The sequence below is a fragment of the Pinus tabuliformis genome, chromosome 5_1 (genome assembly GCF_031772625.1).
Source record: "Pinus tabuliformis cultivar Carrire ecotype Pingquan chromosome 5_1, CPIR1, whole genome shotgun sequence".
Lineage (NCBI taxonomy): Eukaryota > Viridiplantae > Streptophyta > Pinopsida > Pinales > Pinaceae > Pinus > Pinus tabuliformis.
This window is the reverse complement of record NC_142305.1, coordinates 241,099,588-241,122,107: the sequence shown is the minus strand read 5'-3', so window position 1 is coordinate 241,122,107 and position 22,520 is coordinate 241,099,588. Positions and strand designations below refer to the sequence as shown.

Below are 22,520 nucleotides of genomic sequence, written 5' to 3'. Positions count from 1 at the left end.
AAACCCATGATGGAGTAGGAGCGAGATGTGTCCTGCTAAATCCCAAAGGGGATAGATTTTTTGATCTCTTGTAGGTTAGAATTCCAATGTACCAACAACACTATGGAATATGAGGCATTGGTTCTTGGCCTCAAAAAGGCCATCGACCTACAAGTAGACTACCTAAAAGTGATTGGGGATTCGGAAATCATTACGAGACAGGTACACAATACCATCCATTGTTTGTCCCCACATCTAAAGAATTACCAGAAAGAGGTATGGCATCTCATAAATTATTTTAAAGCTTTCAATATCATTTATGTTCCTAGATTTAACAATGCTGCTGCCGACACTCTAGCTAATGCTGCAGCTAGATTCACACCCCTTAGAGATGGTTTTTCTATTGAAATTATGTACAATCCAGCGGTACCAGACAACATAACTAACTTGCGTGTGTTCAATGATGACCAGCTGATTCTGGAGTTCATGGAAAATGCGGAAGTATTCAAAGACACGACTATCGACGAAGAGGAACATGAGAAATTGTTACAAGATAAGTGGATTCACGGAAAGGAAACCCCTTACCTAAATGGGTGGTGTTATTGTAGAAATTGTTCAACCTCCAGAATTGTTTCAAAGGTCTGCCGAATACCAAGACGCATAGTTCGACTCTCTCACACGGGCAAATAAACACGATTCATCAGCTTATTTCGAAATTAACATGATGTATTTGCTTGGGATTATGATGACATGAAGACGTATGATACTCAGATTATTTAGCATGTTATCTCTACCAAAGAAGGGGTCAAACCATTTCAGCAGAAACTGAGGAAGGTGCATCCCACGTTGGAACGCCTCATACAGAAGGAATTAAAGAAATTGTTGGATGCTCGCATTATTTTTAAGGTCAGGCACTCGACATGGGTATCTAATCTGGTGCTAGTGAGGAAAAAATCCGTAGAGGTACATCTATGTGTCGATTTCAGAAACCTTAATCGTGCGTCAAACAAAGATAACTACCCAATTCCCTCCATGGAGAAAATCCTCCAAACCGTCTCAAGAGACGAAGTATTCTCTCTATTGAATGGATTCTCCGGTTATAATCAGGTTCTGGTATCAGAACTAGACCGGATCAAGAGAACATTTCGGACAAAGTGGGGGACATTTGCATTTCACCGTATGCCATTCGGACTCATAAATGTCGGGGAAAATTTCCAGAGAGCTATGGATATCGCGTTCTAAGGGCTAATGGGTTAGAGTGTGGTGGTCTACCTAGACGACGTCACCGTTTTTTCAAAGAAAAGGAGTGACCATCTGTAGCACTTGAAACAATTTTTTGAAAGATGTCGGAAATATGGGATCTCTCTCAACCCTAAGAAGATCATATTTGCAGTTTCAGAAGGCAACCTACTAGGCCACATCATCACCAGGAAAGGAATCACATAGATCCCGACCGCATAAAAGCCATAGCAGAGATCCCTCACCTGACCACCAAAAAAGGTATGCAATCTTTCCTTGGAAAAATTAATTTCCTTCTCAAGTTTATTTCATATTTTACACAAATTGTTAAACCTTTAAAGAACATGATAAATAAGGATATAGTTTTCAAATGGGATCAGGAAGAAAAGGAATCTTTTGATCGGATTAAGGCAGCTATCACGGAAGTACCTTCCCTTTCCAGCGCCAATTTCAACAAATATTTTATCTTGTACACTTTCACTTAAAATTCATCATTAGGTGCGGTCCTTACCCAAAAGGACTGTGATCACGATGAATGTCCTATATCATTCATGAGTATAAGACTCCAGGGGGTAGAGATAAACTACCTAGACATCGATAAGCAGGTTTATGTAGTTTACAAAGTAGTGAAACATTAGACCATACATCCTAAAGAACCACGTCATGGTGATGCCCCCCCATCCAACCGTCAGATCCCTCTTTGTACAACTGGAGCTGGGGGAGAGGAGAGCCAACTGGATGACATCCCTCCAAGAATATGATTTATAATTTAAGCCCTCCCACACTCTGAAAGGGCATGGTCTCTGTAAACTGACCGCCGAGGCCATTGATCATTAGAATGTAGAGTCTAATCAACTGGCTAAAGAAATAGAAGGTTGGGAGCACGAGATCGAAATGTACCAAAATGAACTCCTCGGCTCACATGACTCCTCATCATGGTACGCTAATTTAAAACAATACCTAGTACAGGGTTCTTTGCCTGAAACCATGTCCGCTAAACAGAGGAGAGTCGTTAGGCTTAAAGATGCCTCATATCAAATGGTCCAAGGGAACCTTTTTAGAAAGCACCACCTCGGTATATTACTGAGATGTTTAGAATACGATGAGGCTCAACGGGTGCTGAAAGATCTACATGACGAACCAGCAAGAGGTCACTATGCAGGTGACACCACGGCTCACAAGGTCATGCAAGCAGGTTTCTACTGGCCCACACTTTTCAAAGATGCTCATGCCTATGTAGGAAAGTGTTCGATTTGCTAGAAGCATGCAGGCAGACAAACAAGGTCATCTGCTCCTCTACAACCCATAGCAGTCGAGGAACCTTTTCAACAATGGGGTTTGGACGTCATAGGCAAGATCATCCCTAACTCGTCAAAGCAGCACAGGTACATACTCACAGCCACCGACTATTTCACCCGATGGGTAGAGGCAATCCCATTGTGAAAGGTTAATGACAATGAGGTAATATCCTTTATTAAGCAGTACATCATGGCCAGGTTCAATGTTCCAACCTCGTTTTTTATAACGCTACTTACTTTTCATCTTTGAAATTATATGATTTTGCTCTAGAAAATAGCATTGTGTTAAAACATACGGCAAACTACTATCCCCAAGGAAACGACCCGAAAGAATCAACCAACAAAAAACTCATTTGTATCATCAAGAAAACCCTGCTCTCACAGCAGAAGAATTGGCACAATGTCCTCAGTAACGCTCTGTGGGCTGACTGGGTCACTCCCAAAACATCAATCCGCACATCTCTGTATTTTCAGTCTACGAGAAAGAACCCATCCTGCCACCCAATTTGTATCTCCCCACCCTTAGGGTGGCTCAAGAGTCACAAGGCAACCTGTGCCTGTCCATTCAAAGCCGAATCGATACCTTGGTAAAACTGGAAGAAGAAAGGTCCAAAACTAAGGAAAAGTTCGTCATCCACCAAGCTTGGATCAAGAGATGGTTTTATAGGAAATCCGCAGGGTCCCACAAGTTTGAGGTAGGGGACCTCGTGCTCAAGTGGGATCGGGTTCACGAGGATAAAGGAAAACACACAAAGTTTCAGGCTTTGTTGGTAGGCCTGTTCCAGATCGTAGAAAAAATTGGTCATCACACCTTCAAATTGCAAACCTTGGGAGGGCGAGTGGAACCCCCCCCCCCCAATGAACGACCATGACCTAAAAAGTTACTTCACCTAGAAACCCTAGAGTTGCTGGCCCCACCTTGTACTATAGTTTACCATTGCTTTCAAAGATAGTTGGCATTTGCTGTCAGTTAGTTTCAGTTGCTAATTTAATTGTTGTATTTCGGAATAAAGTAGAGATGGCAGGTTAAAGTTAAAGTAGCCCTGCACTTTGGCTCCCACAAATGCTTTCCGGATCCATTAATAGACCAAATCTTAAGTTGCGACAAGAGTATTGTGGGTTGGATTGGTGACAATGGGGAACTCGATGGCATGCACAGGTCCTCATTCATGCTCACGTCAGTCTGTCCCAGCTACTTACATGGTCAAAAATCTTGAAGTCATTCTAGCTCACCTGTAGTTCTGGGAATGAAAGAGAAACTGAAGAAACCAGTAATGAGCATACATATATCTCGGAAAAACAATAAGGTCTCTGAAAAACTAGAAACAACCTCTTTGCAAGTCAAATAAGTCGGGATCCCTCGTCCGCCCAGGCTTCAAGCCTTCATCAAATAAGTGCATATATGCACAGGCAAATAAGTTCCAATGAGCACCTCCATCCTTTCATAATAAGGGCTAAAGGACTAAGAAAGGCTTCCTGCGCAAAGAGGTGAAGCAATGACTCTGACAGGGTATTGTCGAAGCTCGCTAGTAGTAGAGCAACGTTTGCGATTTCTAAGTAATGACTCCGCCGAGGTACTGTTCAGGCCCGCTGGCAGCGGAGCAACACTAGAGTACCATGACCGATATAGTGAGAATACTTCAAAGCCCATAGTGTAACTTCAGTTTCCCTTTTGGTTCCAAGATAGTAGGAGGTAGTGCCCTATTGCGTGTGTAAAAATCATGTTAGGCCAATTGGGACAACCGATTAAGTTCGAAAGGGAGGCTCGGCATACCATTAGTGGGACCCACAACCCCATGAAGTGATATTTACTTAAGTCCCCTTAAGTGAGGCCCGTAAATGTCAGAGATCCTGGATTCTTCCATGAAATCGCTAATTGTTGTAGCTGCTACAACAACCACTCTAAAAATCCGGGCACCCTTAAATTTTTTAAGCCCCTACACTAGGTCAAAACCTTTAGCCCCGCCAGATTCTACCCGAAAAGTTCATCAGTCTCAGTAAACCTAAGGAGAAATCTAAGTTTTGGCTAAGTTAAGCCAAGTCACCAGTTCCTGCCTTGGTAGGTCGGTCAGAGAGTCAAAATGCGACTATGGCTAATAATTGCGACCATAACAACCATTGCGACCACGACAACTCACAAGTCGCAAGGTCGCGTAGTCACACCTCCACACTCATAACGTTATTATGACTTCACGACCTTCTGAGTCGCATAAGTCGCAAGGTTGCAAAATCTCCTTGATTCCCTATCAGTCATATGCGCGACTTTGCGATTATGTGACTCCGTGACTCGCAAGGTTGCAAGCTTGCAAGGTTGCATCACATCCTTCCATCCTCCGATGCGACCACGCAACCCATGTGACTTCTCAACCTCCTAGGTCACATGGTCTCATTGGTCGCGATAGTCGCACTCTCGACCCTTGCGACTGATGAGCCCCAATTTTTGGTACAATTTGGGCTCATATTGGCCTACTTACCTTTTTCAACCATTCATCTTTTACCACTTATGCATTCATTACTTAGTATATTCGTGTTGTTTGTAGGAAGAAGGGCAGGCATTATATCTATGTGACTAATACATGATGATTTCAGGTTCTTGGCATTAAAGAGAGCAAAAGACCACGCAAAAGGAGATAAGGAGACAGCAAAGGTGACATTGCGAGTTCATAGGGAGGTTTTCCACAGTCTTGATGACCCTCCTCGTGATTTTCACCTTAACTCCGAGCTCTAACAGCTCTCCCCACCGAGCTTAAAGGCAGCCAACACGTTCTACAGGATTAGCAGTTTTACAACAGTTTGACTTTCAGTTGGACAGCCAAGCTCCACGAATGGAGGAAGCCAGCTTGATCTTCATTTTGTATAAATATGAAGGCCGTAGCCTTTGTTAGGAGCTTTTTGAACTTTTGGACTGATATTGTAATTTTTGAGCATAGCTCGGTGTTTGTTTTTGTAAGCCAGTTTTGGCATGACATTAGACTTTTGATTATGAATAAAGGCAAGCAGATTTGGATCTAATTTTGAGCTTTTAAGGGAGCTATAGCTCTCAGGTTAGGGCCCAACCTGAGAGCAATAGATCTCCTCTTCTTGTAGTGTTATTTACCTTTCTTTCCAGCATTTTGTTTCCTTGTTTTGATATGCATTTCAGAGAACACAGTTTGCTTATTTGATTTCTTTAATAAGATTGAGTAGGATTAGCTTATGGTTAAATTACTTTCAGCTGCTTAGATTAGGATAGGAGGTTTGTAATCCACTGGAGCTCCAAGAAAAGGTTGTTAGTGCCTCCACTGCCATCTCTTTTTAGGGATTGGGGTGCAGTATATACCAACCACCAAAAAACACAGTCTTTTCTACTTTTATGCAAGCTGCAACACAGTCGGTTTAATCGTGGATCCTTCCATGCATTTTTCTCTTGAGCCATACTTCATCATTACAATTACATGCATGACTTTTCTTCATGATTTACATCGTTGTTCATTGGTTTAATAGCACAGGTAGCACTGGTTAATGAATTCTCGTTTTTGGTGCAAGACATAAGTAATTTGTTTTATTTACACTGCTCCATATCATTCTACTTCCTTCTTCTTCTTCTTAACCTCTCCTCAAGCCACCTACTCGACCTCTGTTCAGCTCGTTCACCTTCCAACTCTTCCATTGCCTACGTAGCTTCATCTTTTTGACCTTTCGTTGATCCCATCCTTCTATCCACCAACCACTTCGTGCACTCTTTCTCCATCCTGGTTCTCTGCCCCTGAGTCATCACAAGCTCCATCTCCACCTTACCTATCCACCCATACTGTTCCATCACTTCACCATCACCCAAAACTTCCACTTACAGCACATCCTGTAGAAGTTAGCAGATTTCCTGTAGAATTCCTTAGTTTCCTGTAGGATCCCCTGCAGACATCCTGTAGAAGCCTGCAAACTTGGTTGCCGAGCATCTGAACGTTGTAGACTTCTGTGGACTGATGCTAGGGACCCTCTGGGACCTCTCCTAGCCATCCTGACCTTTCCCAAGCTTTCTCTCCCTTCACACCACCTCTGCACAGCCAAACCCTAATAAGAAACAAATTCATAATCACTCCATCCACTTAAGCAAAAATACAAAAACAATGTTCTTTTTCATAGAAGTAGTTTGAGTTCATGCATTTCACATCATTAGAAGTAATGGCATCATTTGTAGACATTTTCACTCTCACTATTGCACCATAGAGGTTAAACTAGTCAGATTAGGGTTTACTAGGGTTTCCATGCTTTGGTTGGCTTTCAGTTCATTTTTGCAAAGTAGATCAATTTCCCTTGAGATAGCCTTCGTCCATCATTTAGAAAGCTTCTTCTGAGAGCATATAGAAGTTGGCTTGAGCCCTAGTGGACTTGTGCCAGCTGACCAAGTGACAGCTGCGACAAGAGCTAGTACTTGTGCATACAGCACCGTCGCTTCCAAGTTTGTACGAACTACCAGGTTGATAAAATTAGAGATAAGAAGCCCCAGGAGTTGTAGCATTATTGCTACAATATTGGAGCCCACCAGCGACCCCCACATGTGCGACTATATTATATATAAGAGGTCACCCAGTCGCATTTTTCAAGGCTTTGTTGGTCACATGGGAAGCTAGAAGCCCCTTCGACTCGAATTCACGCGCGCATCCAGCTTCAGTAAGTAATGGTCCTCCCTCCTGAAATCATTGTTTCCTTACAAGTGTCACTATCTTCCCCTCCCAACCTCTGGCTTATCTCTCGCACTAGGGTTTATCCTTTTTTACTTAACATTCCTCTCATTTCATACTTGATAGTTTTCCCTAGCCTTTTCCTCCTGTGCCTGCACCCAGAAAATGTGCTTTGTCTTAACCCTGATCCCCTCACTTTTATTAGTAAGCCTAAAATCTATCCCTTTGAGGGTGACCCTGGCCTCCCAAAGCCATTTAGTGCCTTCTCTGAGCTTTTCTGAGCCTTAGTCATGCGTCCCACAACTGCGATACCATTTCCCATGCGACTTCGCGACCTCCATCTGGTTGCGATTTGCGACCACCATCCGTTGTACGACCTACCACCAGATTTTTTGCACCGTGACCTTGCCACCTCATTTTCACTGTGACCTATGATCTTAGTCGCTCAGTCGCATTATTGAAATCTACGACTGTGCAACTTTCCTTCCCCGCGACCTTCCTATCACTGACTAAGACTCCTTTTTGTTTTGTGGTTTCAATTGATTTTCATGCCATCTATCTCATCGTGGAACTATGCTTTTGACATGCCAGGTGACGTCGAGCTTGAGTGCATATCCATTTCTTCTATCGAAGATGAAATGGGTCACTCGATTGCTAAAGTTGCTCAAGGCACCTCGAGAAGTGGGGCATGGGAGGTCAATCCATAAGAAAAGCCACCTATCTTTGGAGACACTACTTGCAACATAAGTAAAACCACCAGGCTCTCCTGGTATATGATCTATGAGGAATTTTCTAAAAAGATATTCCAGAAACACAGGAAGACTTCCAGGTATATATCAACATCAAGAAGTCAGATTTACATAAATTAGTGGCACATCCCCCAGTGTTCCCGTACACGAAAACCATTGAATGGATCTTGTAGTGTACAGATACAGATGACTGGATGATCAGGGGTCATGACGGGGCACCCATAGCCACCATCTCTCCAACAGACATCAACACCTACTACAGATTGCCTGAGAGGCAGTAGAATTTTAACACCAAGTGGCTCACCGAGTTCACAACCCCAATGAAAGACATCTTAATGGATTGGTGGAAAGACCCGGCAAAATTTCGGGTCAGGACAGACCAGGCTTACAAGACAGAGGGGTTACGCAAATTATATCAGTTAATCGTTGCGATGATGTGCCAGTTATATGACAAGGTAGCCTGTGATGTCTTTTTTGGCACATGGGTCCCTCCCATTTATGATGTCACCACTCAAGGAACTATTTTTAATTGGGCAAGCATCCTCTCATCATCTTTGAGGTCAAACATAGTTGTTTCCAAAAGCCCACTGCTCGAGTAGCCTTCATAATTTTATATGTCGTCATACCTCCTTAATGTTGTCTGTTCGAGGTGCTACTTCGAGCACTGGAGCTGCAATTGGGACACATCAGCAGCCCAACCCGTCCACTACCACTACAAAGTCTTCTACGACATAGCTTATAGAAGCATGCTGGATGTAATATCTGAAACATTTATTATGCCATTATACCAACTATTGTTCAGAGAAGAATCACATTGCATGTCATGGAGAGCCATGAAGACCGTGGTCAAAGTAGCTCATTGGTTCGCCATTGATGACGGAATAATCGTTAGAGTGTTCGGTACTCATAAATCTCCTCACGCTCTTCCCAAGTTCATCATGGATAGGACACTTCTGCGAGAGGTCTGTTACCAAATGACGCAGGGTTTCTCGAAGGTTTTGAACAAAGGCAAGAAGAAACCATGGCCACCTTTTCCTCTCACTATTGGGGCATACATGGTAGAAAACTTCAAACAGGTAGAAGCAGAAGCCGAAGAGTTGGATGGGAGCCATTTCGTGACCTTGAATTACCAAACATATGATCCTGAGAAAGTCATAGCCACCCATTGCAAGAAGGAAAAATTCAGTTGGTCTTATGCCCACACCAAGAAGGACCTTGAGGATGGGATTAGGAATTGGTATAACTCCACGAGGGAAATCAGCCCAAGTGAACAATAGGCCATAGAGGATGAGCTCCTTGATGATTCCTAGGAGGACGTAAGCCTCAGAGAAAGAGCTTCAACTGTGAAGAAACAATGGCACGAAACACCAAAGGGAGCCGAGGAATTGAGGAAACGCAAAGGAAAAGAGGTTGAAGACCCCCTAAGCGACAGCGAGGAAGAGGAAGTTACGCTCGTACAAAGAAATGCCAAATTGGCAAGGAAGAAGCGAGAGCTCAAGAGGCAAAGAGAACTGGAAAGAAAACGATTGCAGGACTCCGGCGACCAGAGCCATAATGAGAAAAGGAGAAAACAAGAAGAAGAAAAGAAAGCACAAGATGAGATAGAGAGAAGAAAGCAAGAAGAAGCTGAAAAGAAAAAACAAGCAGAGGAAGCTTAAAGGAGAAAACAAGAGAAGCACAAAAGATTAGAACAAGAACTAAAGAACATGGAGGAGAAATTAGAGAAGCAACGGGCACTGGCAGAGGGAGAAAAGAGGCATCGGGAAGAAGAGCTTAGGATAGACAAGGAAAAGGAAACCGAGAAAAATGAACAAGGGGAGACAAGCAAATCATTTGACTTCAGCTTAGGACAAGGTGAGCTTCATCCCTTAGATGTACCTCCCGCTACTCCCCTCACTGGTGGACACCTTCCCCTCTGAGAGTTGGGCATCTCAGAAGATCAAGATGAGGAGGTCTTAGATCTAACTAAAATCACATTTGGTGAAATAAACCTCAAAATTATACAGGATAGGAAGAAATATTGCAGCAGTAACCCAGCTGACCCGTTGCCAGTAACTACGGAAACAGGTAACATGCCCAATATCATGACAAATCCTCAAATGATCGCCTCTACTGAAACAGCTTTCGTGGCTGCCACATAACACAACGTAGCCCAAATGAGTAAACAAATTGTAGACTTGCAAAATAGGATATACACATCCGAGCAAAGGGCCACTGTAGCAGAACAAGAGAAGAAAAGGATGGAGGAGGAGAACGCGACACCCTGCTTATTACACACAAGCTCAGCAGAATTCCAAGAAGTAACTGCATCAGAAACAAAGACCCTGGGGAGAATGCGGCAGTAGTTTATGAGGAAATGGAAAAACTGCACCACACTGTAGCACCCATCGTGGCCATTCAGACTCACTCAAAAGAGAGGGTTTCCATGCTCAAAGAAGCCATGACCGCTTTGGATAGAATACACGAATGGTCTGAAAAGTACCCCGAAGCCCCGACAGTGGTCCCTAGGAAAGATTGGATCGTTATGAAAAATACTAGGGTCCAACTTCGTATCAAAGTTCAATCCAGAGAAAAATTAGCCAAAGATGCGAAGAGGGTGTTGGCCTCCTACAGACAGTTGTTCAATAGCTTGGAATTAGTGATCCAACTACATGGGGCCCCCTCTATAGGAGAGATTGGGCAGGTAAAAAATCAGGAGGAGATCAACAATGAATTACAAGCATTTGTAGAGACATATAGACAAGCAGCCCGTACGGGAGATATGTCGATCACCAAAGAAAATATCAAGCGTTATGTAGTAGAACCAGTGAGGCTCTACACCAAGCTGGGTACCTTGAATAATCATGTACATGCCAAATGGAACACCCTCCTCTCGGATGCACTTGAGTGCTTACATCGACATGATGAAGGCCAGCCACAAATCTCTCCTATTGCAGCAGAATACAACATATGGCGCACTTATTTGATAGAAAAGCTCAGGCTCAACATTCCGGAACTTTCCATCAGTAGATTAGTCAATTAGGTTGATAGCCATTTTTGTGACATTGTGTGCTACAGTAGCACATAATTCCCTGTGAATGTGAAATGTCATGTAGAATGCCAAGAGTCACCTGGTAGATGAAAGGTCATGAGGTAGCCCAAGAGTCAAGGGTAGACCAAATGGTCACTTTTATCCTATAAATATAACCTCATGCCTCATTTGTAAGGGCTTTTTGCTGAGGACTATTTTGGAGATACATATATATATATATATATACTTGAGAGAATTGATGTCCTTCTAATTAATACAGGAGTTGATTGTACGTATTCACTATTGGATTCTTCAAATCTCTTTGTGCTTGTGCCATGAGTATTTTCTTCACTTCATGGATCGAATGTTCCTGAAATCTATTTGATGTACAGTCTCCTCACATGTTGTTTCATACTTCAAATCTGGTTTCGCTACATATGAATGGTATTTGGCTTACTGACTCTATGCTCATGCCAACGAACTATTTATCTTGGTATTAGTATAATCTGTCTTGATTGCACAATATGTATGCTTATAAATGGTTGATTGTTGTGAACTGATTTGCAATTGTTAACATTATCTATCTGATATACATAAGTCTTATCTAAAGTATTGTTAACAATAACTTTATATAAGGTTGTGTCATTTACATTTTGGCTATTCATGGTATATATGGTTCAGGATATTTGTTAATTATCCTCTTGTGTTTTTTAAAGTTCATACATTCAATTAAGTTCATATCCCACCTCCGTCCGAAGCTATCTCTACAAAACTTAACGACAGCCGGGCCTACATATCGGATGGGATCCCCAGTGCACACGGTGCAGGCTATAGTTGGGAACCTACACCGGGGAGATCCCCTTGACTATTGGTGTAAAATTCCATCCCATCAACATAACCAGAGCATTTTTTTGGGGACTAGAAGCAAATGTTACTAGAGAAAGTAATTAGTCTATGTTTCTTTTCCATCTCTTAGACTAACCTTGGATTGCATATGAAAACCTTCTCGAAAACATTTGAATTTCCATCTCCCTCATTAAACTCCACATATTTTAATAGGAAAAAGGTAAGTGGCCCATAATCCACAGAAAAATTTCTTTTTTCCATGAAAGGAACAATCAACACTTAGTGTAATTAGAAGGATATTGAAAAGGATCATTGCATATCCACATCTTATCACACTTTGTATGTTCACTTGCATCACCCACTAAGTCCTCATACACTTTGTACTCAAGAAAGCCTCTAGGTTTGTGGAGCTTTGGGTACTTAGTCTATTTTGGCTTACAAAATCACTCCATAAGTGAAGTAAGACTCCTTAAAAACAACCATAACTTGAACCAAATAAATTTCCCATAGGGGCCACCAATTTTTTTTATAGTTAAAGTTAGGAACATTGGGGTTAGGCATCCCATAAGCCACCATGGTCATGTTACACCATTGAAACATAATTGTTGACTTTATGGGGAGCTTAAAAATCCTTTAATCATCCCAAGGAAAATAATGCTCGAGCATTGCAGAGACTCGATTCAGAGGGGGTTCAGCTTAGGTCTAGTGCATGTGGTACTCTTTGGGGCTACCTATCCCATCTAGTGCTCAGTACTGGTAAATTAATACCAAGAAGCTAAAGAATCGAAGGCTCATGTGGGATGAAGGTACTTAGTGACAAAATCTACGGCATCCTTTCCCTATAGGTGATGGTGCAAGCAACACTTGAGCCTCATTACCATTTCCTTGGTTGATTCTTCGACTGCTGGAAAGTGTCGCCAATTCTTTCGAGACGTTGCCCCAAGACCCATCAAAGGATATCTTCATAAGGTCCTGTTACTTTGAGAGTGGACAACATGATTAGGTCTTCATAGGACTTTTTATCATACGCAACAAACAAAAACCTTTTTCTTGTTTGCTTGATCACATAGTTTAAATTAAATGAAAATAAACCATTTATGTTTTCACTTTGTTTTATGTATTTGATGAAATTGCATTGATATTTATCTACTTCCTTCACCAAACACAAAGTAGCGCACACTCTAAATTGACACGACAGGGGACCTCACGACTCCCCGCCAATCTAGACATTTTGTAAACCTCCCCCCATTGTCAGGAGGTGTGCCAAGACTCCCATTGTTTAGGCAGAGAGGACGTCACTCAGCCACCATTATTGGGTTTTCCTTTATTGTTGCATCTTTGCTCAGAAATCCTCCTCGAAAAAGGACACCCTTCACCACTCTAGAAGGATCCTCATACGCTACCCCCTTTGGAAGCGCACACACCTCTCATCCAGACAATCCCCGAGGTACCCATCGAGGTAATTTTCCCATGACATCCCCACAGAGGACTTTGTTGCATATAATTGTCCAGAATCATTTTGCAATGGTAGGTAATGAACATATCCAATTCCTAGACTCTCTAAATCTACCAGATTTGAGCAAGCTAACCAATGAACCGATCGCCCATGGCCAAAATTAGCCAGCTATGCCCACCAAGCTCCCTTCAGACATTCCAAAGTTTGAGGGAAAATAGGGCAAAGACCCAGGAAACCATGTCATGACATTTCATCTATGGTGTTCATCTAATAGTATCACAGAAGATACTATTAGATTACAACTATTTCAACGCACCCTAATTGGGCCCACCATGAAATGGTATGTGGACTAGCCCTCTGCATCGCATGGGAATGTTAGCTCATTCGCTATTGCTTTCCTTACCTTATTCTAGCTCCCAGTCCACCACGATTCGGGTTTGGAACTCCTCACCAACTTTAAACAAACACCCGCTACTCACATCTCAGACCACCTCCATGAATGGTGAAAACGTTGTAGCCTGTGCAAAACCCAGTTTGAAGATAAAGTCCTCTTGGACATATTCCTGAGATCCCTCATATCATAAATCTCTTAGTACATGGAAAATTCATCCCCGCAAACTGAGGAATAAGCCATTAGTAAATCCTAGCAACTGGAGCTTATCTATACCAAGTATGGGTACATTTATAATGTGCTTCTAGACACCCCGCACCTGCAAACTTATAAAGAGATCATATGCACATCCAGTAGTGATAACATATTAATTAGGTCCCTATCCCAAAATCACCATAGCAACAACTACCAAAACCCTGGTTATTCGTTCACTGGCCAAGCATATGATGATACCCATAACACACCACCATTGCAACATTCTGGGTACTATAATGGTCAACCCACACCAATGCAGAATATAGTCCATAGGGTTAACCAATACCAACCCCCGCAAGGAGACTCTATCTTCCCCCTCAGGGAAACCAATACTTCTCTTGGAGTATGGACAAGATATCTGGTCCCTCGAGTCAATACGTTAACTAGTGATAAGGAAACCAATACTATCCTTTCCCAGTACAACAATAGAACATCCCGCCAACGCAAAATAATGCACGGGGGAATCTACTGCAATCTTCTCTTGCTTCACAACAACAACCAAAGGAACAAATGAATTCAACTAATCCTTCCGATGCTGCTAAGACAAAATAAAAAATAAAGCCAAAGGGAGAACCCGAGCAGGGGGGGGGCGGGCAGCAATCAGTTGCAAACCCCAAGGGAACCAGTAAAGTATAAACCCAACCGAAACCAAAACTAGGGTATGACTAGTAATAACATACAAAAACAGGGCCATAACACTATTCTCCAGTACGCATGCGCCATTTGTGGAGAGTATGGTCATTATACCCACCTCTATTCTAAACTTCCTGACTTAAACATGATACAAGGTAATAGGGGGCAAGGCGGTCAACAAGTTGGGGTGATGTTGGACCCCTTCCCCCATCAGGGAGTTGTTAACACCCAACAACAAACTCCCCAAACTCATCCATTTAGAGGGAACCTCCATAATGCCCCTAATCACGATATTTTCATGACAAGGGAAGATATCCTTTTGCAAACAAGGAATCAAAGTTATGAAGCTCCCCTAGAGACCAATCCATCCACCATGCCTATGACAATACCTACATGGCCATTAACCATCCCTCGAACTTCTATAGAAGCCATGCCGAAAATGGTCAAAGGACCTCTACGGCGCACAACACACAAATCAAAAGCAAAGCATAGCTACAACATAGCTGACAACTTAGCACAATCACCATCAGCTATGTCAGCACTCGAAGTCATCCAAACGTGCCCAACCCAACAGAAAGCCCTACTTTCTGCTCTAGGCGCAATCGACCCATGTGATTCTCGCCTCATGGTTTGTGACTTGGAAAAAGCAACTCTACGGCTACCCTTAGCCGTCGCTTTCCAAATCCCTATCTTAGTCTAGAATGTCAACATCCATCGTTGCATCATTGATAAAGAGGCTTCCACATGCATCATGTCCAAATCCATTTGGAAAAAATTAGGATCCCCTAAACTTAAGCATTCTAACATAATTCTCAAAGAATACGATGGATGCCCTTCAGCTCCCATTGGTTTATACCCTAGCATGCCAGTTAAGTTGGCCAAAAAAAAAGTGTTAATAGACATTGAAGTACTTGACACCCAGTTGTATTACAACATCCTACTAGGTCGAAGCTATATGTATGAAATTCTTGCAGCCACCTCATCAGTGTTCAGAACAATGATGTTCCCCCACCATGGGAAGGTCATTACCATTGATCAACTCACATACTATGAGAAGGCAACTTCACCCACACTATATGTCGTTTTCCCCTTAGTATCATCCTCCCAAGAGGTGGCCACCACTTACACTGAGCTCAGCCTGAGTTAGTTTAAGCCATCAACTAGAGTATTGGTGTGCATGATGACTTCATCAAACACCACCCCAAACTCATAACTAGTTTCGGATACCATACCCTCAGTTGTTGATAAAGTCATTACCTTACCTCCTAGCATTACGCAAACCCCCTTTTTAATGCCACCCACTTGACTTTGTCTCACACCAAGCCATGGAAACTCTTACATTACCAAATATGGCTCTCACAATACCAATTGGTACTTGGTCCCCATGACCATGTCAGATGAGATGAGACACATTCCGATAGGAAATATCCCTGTACCTCCACCTCAGGAAACCACCCTTACTCGAAACCGTCTTACACCTGCACCAACCAAGGCCAGAAAAAAGGCTAGACAAAACAGTAAAAAAGGAGAGTCCTCAAGCTCATCTAGGACCCTACAACCCTGCGCTTTATGTGAAGAGTTCAGGCACCCAACTCACATATGCTCTGAATTAGATGAGTTAAAAACTCTCATGAACTCCACCAAAACATCGCCAACTGCAACTCCTCCAAAAGGAGAAAAAACAATGCATTTGCATAACAAATAAATATGTACCAGCCATGCATGCACTATATGCGAAAAACATGGCCACTATACTTATCATTGTCCTGATATCCCTCGATACTAAAAAATGTTAAATACACTCATTCAAACCAACATGAATGAGCCAATAGCACCAACCAGCACACAAATGGAAAATAAATGCCAAAACATCTTCTACATTCAAGATGAGTTAGCTTCATGCTCTAAAAAACTGCCTACAACACACGAAGGCAGCGTAAGCAACAACACCCATCCTCTGATTTACCATGTGCTATGTGTGATGAACCTACTCATCCGGTGAACCTCTCCCCTAAGCTGCAGACACATTACCAGAACTACCTGCCTACCTAGGTTGCTTAAAACAACAAACCTAGATGCCAACAACATATATGCACGATCTGCGATGAAAACCATCATATGAAGAGGTGCCAACACCTTCCCAAGTTTCGCAAAGCATTGATTTTCATACGTAAACTCATGAACAAAAACCCTAATCTGTTGGATTCAGATAAAAATCCACAGAAGCCACTCTCCCACCCGGTGAAGAAGGAACCCTAAATGTCTTATGTGTGTTTGAAGAGAAAAGGTGGCCAATAAAGCTAGACCCCCATGATTTCACCTCCCATCACCATCACCAGGCCAGACCAAGACAAAAGCAACCTAAAACCAACTGGCTAGGAAATCACCTATCACATGTGCCCTATGTGATAAACCCGATCATTTGATCAATAAATGTTGCGAACTAAGTAGGTTCAATGACATTTTCCACTTAGTGGCCCACATTCCCCACAAACACCTCTCTAAACAAGAAAAAATCACATGATCTTATTGTCGCATATGCTCTCAATTCCACCACACAAGGAATTGTCAGTACCTTCCACAATTCTGTGCAGCAAGAGAAGCACTAATTCCAATCCTTACCAATGAACCATGCCATCACAAGACCACAACATAGAGATGGATACCCCCACAGGGTATTCTATCAAGAAACAACAATGAGATATCAACATCCCATACTATGAGTAGTGTTAGCGCTCAAATCTGCCTCAGGCTGAGGAAGGCAAAACTCAAGGCAACATCAAACCAAGCTCAGCCTCCTAGCTAGCCCTACGAGGACAGGAGAGGGCTCTCTCTGGGTCTATCTCGGCAGAAAAGTATTCAAAGGGGCTGAGATGACCAATAAGGAATACTGATTTTAGGCTAGTAAATGGATAGAAAAAGGAGTTTTAATGGATGATGGGGTTTTCTGGGCTGCATGGGGCAAAGAAACCGCTTGAACAGAGAAATATAATAAAAAACACAGATTATCTCCTGAGGCAAGGTAGGCAAGAAATTTTAACATCAAATTGAGATTAAATGGAACGGCAAGACTGCTGAGGAGTTGACAAGGGCATAGAAGATGAATCCTTGTCAAACAGAAGAAAACATCAAATATGAACAAACTTAAAGGCAGAGCATACAAATTATGAATTCTACCTTAACACTTCATTTGTTCAATTGGAAATGATCATGAAATGAAATGAACACATAACAGGCTACATATGAAACAAAGGATGACACAAATGTTAAATTTCATACCACAGGAATCTCAGGGGTCAGAGCTGCATTTTTTATTAAAATCTCTGTCAAAACTGTACAATAGAAGCTCTTTGTTCTCCTCCATGCACACCTTTCAGAACTCTCTCTCACTAACCTACAAATGTTTTTTAATACAATAAAAAGCTCAGGAGAAAACCGATCCATGAAAGGATGGAACTGTTTCAACTGACATTATGAAAAATAGTAAAAAGCCACTCATTGGTTCCTAAAGAACATCGCTACATTTTCTATGACCAATACAAATGTGGAAGCTGTAGTGTGAACCCTCCAAATCATAACTGAAGGCTAGGATAAGCAATCTGTTCCTATTTTTCTGCTCATGATCGATGTCTTCTTTCAAATTTTGTCTTTGACCTGGACTGCCACGTTATACTTTCCATTTCCTTTTGCTGTTAGACCAAAATATCATTGAAATGTGGAGGTCGCCTTTTGACAAGCGCATTGCAAATCAAGCCACGTTACCATTTGAAACAAAACCATTTTTACATACAATAAATAGACCAAAAACCTTTCCCCTACAGGTCGATGAAAAATAATGAGTTGTTTCAACTATAATTGTAAGAATAGGAAGAGTTATCCATTTTTCCTAAAAACAGAGCATCGTTTCCCTTGTTTCAAGTATAATTGTAAGAATAGGAAGAGTTATCCATTTTTCCTAAAAACAGAGCATCGTTTCCCTTGAATTCCTCTGGTGGCCAATTAAGAGATAAACACTGGAGCGCAGATCCATTTGGATTATTAACTGAAGCCCTTAATAGGAGATCGAATCCTATTTCTTCTGCTGAATCCTCTGACACGGCGTTCTCAAGATCATATTGAAACAATTTCAAATCGAATCTACTAATTTGCTGAACGTTGCCAGGCGCTGACACGTACATAAGTGATGCTCCTTGGCAAGTCCACATAGCAGTGAATTGCAGCGGCCACACCATGATTGTATATGAAAGACGTTGCTCCACCATATGCAATGGTCGACACATTCACACATCTCATGAAACGCATATAAACCCACAACCACAACGAATCCAAACGTAGATCTTTTAACGCAGAGTTTGCAGGGCGTCTAATGCAGAGATCCATAGGGGACTTAGGATGCTTCTCACGCAAACAAGATCATCCAGTTTGTTGCTATCTAATTTTTACATCGTGACACCTTTCATATTTTTGTAGTGTTCACGTGCTTCCTTCCGCAAATCAACTAACTTTAATAACTCCCATTTGCTGTAGTTAGAGCCCCTGCGCACAGGACTCATGTCTATTGAACCTGAAATAGGACCATTCTTAGAAGATGTTGTTGCCCAAAACTTACAAGCACTAAATGGTCCAACACTCCATGGGTGCTTATTTTGGAAACCTTTTAACCTCATTACAGCAGTATGAGCCCCATTTATCATTGCTCGGCTCGGAACAGTGGACCAATCTTGTTTTCTCTGTTCTCGCATTGGTGAATGGATTCTAATGACCCCAAAACATTCAAGAAGCTGATAATAGGCTCATCCCTGAAATGGATTATGCCCTTTGCGTGGGCTCGAGAAATAGCGTGTCCATTCTGTGTAACCTGGATCTACAGTGAAGCCATATATATCAACTGTATCACACATGGAAAGTGCTAATTCTATAGATTTCATTCCAGTTCCTTTTGCACCTTTTCGAAGGACCACACCTTGGAAAAGATAAACCGGATTAGGAAGCTCCTTGATCATAGCATTGAATTCTCTATGGATCACACTCTTAATAATCAGCACCTCATCCGCAGATCCATTGGCAACTGTGATCATGTTTCTTGCTACTCCCCTTACCAGAAGACGAAAGTTTATCTTCATGCCTACATACTTGGCATATTTCTCATTCACTGGAGCTTCATTGTCTCGAATAACTGCATCATGGTCATCTATTTCTCGACCAAACTCATTTTTCAGTAAATCTCCTGAGTTTCCTACAACTGCACATGTCTCATATTGACGTGGATGAAATGGTGGTTTGGATGGTAAAACCAAGCTTAGGTACTCTTCACAAAGAGTTTGATTGTAGCATTTTTCCATGCCCAATGTTGCAATTCGCTTTGCTGCATAATCCATCCAACCCTCAGGCCGAGCATCCAGGTACTCCCTTGTCAAGACTGTGGTCATGTTGCGATACTGTTCCTAGAGCAATATGGTCTCACAAACATCAAATGGGTACTTCAGTGGTTCATAAAATTTGAATTGTTCATTATACCAGGTGTTGTTTGTGCTTTCAGGGTATGCAAGAATAATTTTACAGTGGTCCACTATAATTGCCGTAAGCCCCAAACCATTCCTTTTCACGCATTGTTTGACTTGTTTCTGGAAGTCATAGAGAGTCTTCGTATTGTTTTTATTGGCATCGTATCCTTGAATACCAGAGAAGAGGAGGTACTGGGAAGCAAGGATCCCATTAAGCATGTATTCATAGACCAACACATTAGACTGCCTGTTGGACATATAACAATAGAGCTTCACTGCCACTGTTTCATTGTTGGGTATGTCAGCGCGATAAACCTTGCTGGATGCTCCACTTGCAATTACATTTGTTTTGTTTTCCGATTTCATTTGTTTTCTCCAGCCTATCTGCTTGGCGAGGAACATAACTACGGAAAAATACAAGTCCATTGACAAGTAACGAGGTGCATTGAAGACCTGCGACAGTAATTTTAATACTAATTTAAAACTGTCAGTGGGTGTTGATTCACAGTTGAGCTCCATGAAAAATTGAGCTATCTGTTTGCTGAAACTGGTGAAGATAATGTGGTGACAGAGTTGCCTTTGAAGCTGAAACAGGGCTGTCATTTGAAGAATTGGAAACTTTGAAACATTTTGACACATCTGATTATTTCTTTGGCTGTTTCTGCAGGGATTAGAGCTACTGAAGCTGCTGCCATTGAAGACTGTAGAGCTTTGGAACATTTACCTATTTATTACACAAACATATTTGATGATTTCTTCTTCAAAACACTGTTTTGAAGAAGAAACAATTTCACACTATTGACAATAAAAATAAAAACTTTCTGAAACTTTCCTACTGCCAGTGACGAGAAATGAACCTTGGTGAATTTGACTGCAGCGGACTGACAAGACGGAGTCTAACAAGTAGTACCACCCCCTCATACAATCTATTTTCTTAGTACCGAACCACTACAGGTAAACTATACCAATGCTTCTTATAAAACAAACGATACCTCTATAATGTACGCCTACCCAAAAAATCCATCCCTGGAAAAAGAGGATAAGGCCTCATTCGATGGCCATATCACCTCCCAGAAATTCATCGAGGGGGAGTTAGTCCTCCGCTACAATGTCGCCTAGGAAGCAGTAGGACTTGGGAAGTGGAGATGTGGTATTATTATGTTTTCTTATTCTTATCATTCATAAATCACTTCGCCTCATTACATTAATCATTTAAGCATATCATATAAAACCATAAACCATCATTGTGTTGAAACCAAATGCAACTGTAATAACTGCAACTCTAAAATAGATAATAAGAAAATATACACATGAAGAAACCAAATTACCGTGGTTCACCCCAATGTGGGGATATCTCCACAAGAACTGTTGCTTAATATAACGAATCTTTGTACAATAAACAGTTCTTGGTCTGTGCACTAAGTTGCAGGTTGTTTGCGCACTCAGCTGCAGACTCAGGTCTCTGTGCACTCAAATACAGAGCCTCTCATTCGCTACAAAACTACAGATCATAATAATTCAACCATAACACTGATCTGGATCAAAATCGATGATTCTCTTCTTATTATTTTACCCTATATATGCTATTACATCAGAGGGTTACATCATTACAATACCATGGTCCAAATACCATGGACTCCCTAAAACAAGAAACTATGGCCAAAAATCCCATTATCCTTTACAACATCACATACTTTTACAAAAAGGAGGGGCTTCGACCCACTCCGACGCCCTTATATTGTGCAGTATTTTCCAAGTGATCCACTGCGTGACCCACTTCATGTTCTGCTGCTCTACTGCACACTCCACTATGTGCTCCACTCCTCAAAATGCAGAGTCTTTGCCAAAATCTAGGCCAAGTTGAGCTACGCCCAACAAGTGTACAACCCGAAATTGACAAAGTAAATTTTGAGTAATCCTTTTTTCAATTATACCATCCAATAATTTCCTATATTACCAACCTAGTTAAATGTAAAAGGCTTTATAATTTTATGCCAAAATAAAGCTCGAGGCTCGATTAATGGTTCGAGAGGAATACCCATTAACTAACATTGTTGTCAATCATTTGGAAAGATTAAGGGGAGACCCTAGTGACTTAGCTACCATCTGACACAACTAGCAATACATTGCAACATAATTTCACAAGTTAGCACACACTTATTCCTTAGAGGCTCTCTTGGTGGCACACCATATTTGGCAGGGGTTGCGACCACTCTTATGGAATAAGCATCCCATGGGGTACCCTTATCTCAGCTTAGCCCTTAATCAGGCAATGTTCTATAATTAATCCTCTTTGGTTCCCCATTAGATTCTATTGATACCCAATCTAGTGGAATGACGAAGAAGAACACTCTAATTAGGCAGAGATGGACAAGACATTACGATACTATAATCCAAGGGAATTTTTCCACCCTACTTACAATTAGGGTGATTTACACATCGGACTCCCTAAAACATAATATTTTACATGAGGACATGCAACCAAGCTGGTTGGGTGTA

The 22,520-nt window shown here is 41.8% G+C and overlaps 1 pseudogene; it reads right to left on the bottom strand.

Annotated features, from left to right (window-relative positions):
• Positions 1 to 18,857: 18,857 nt before the first annotated feature.
• The window catches only part of LOC149164304 (sialyltransferase-like protein 1 pseudogene), a 58,030-nt pseudogene continuing 54,367 nt past the window's right edge, over positions 18,858 to 22,520 (bottom strand).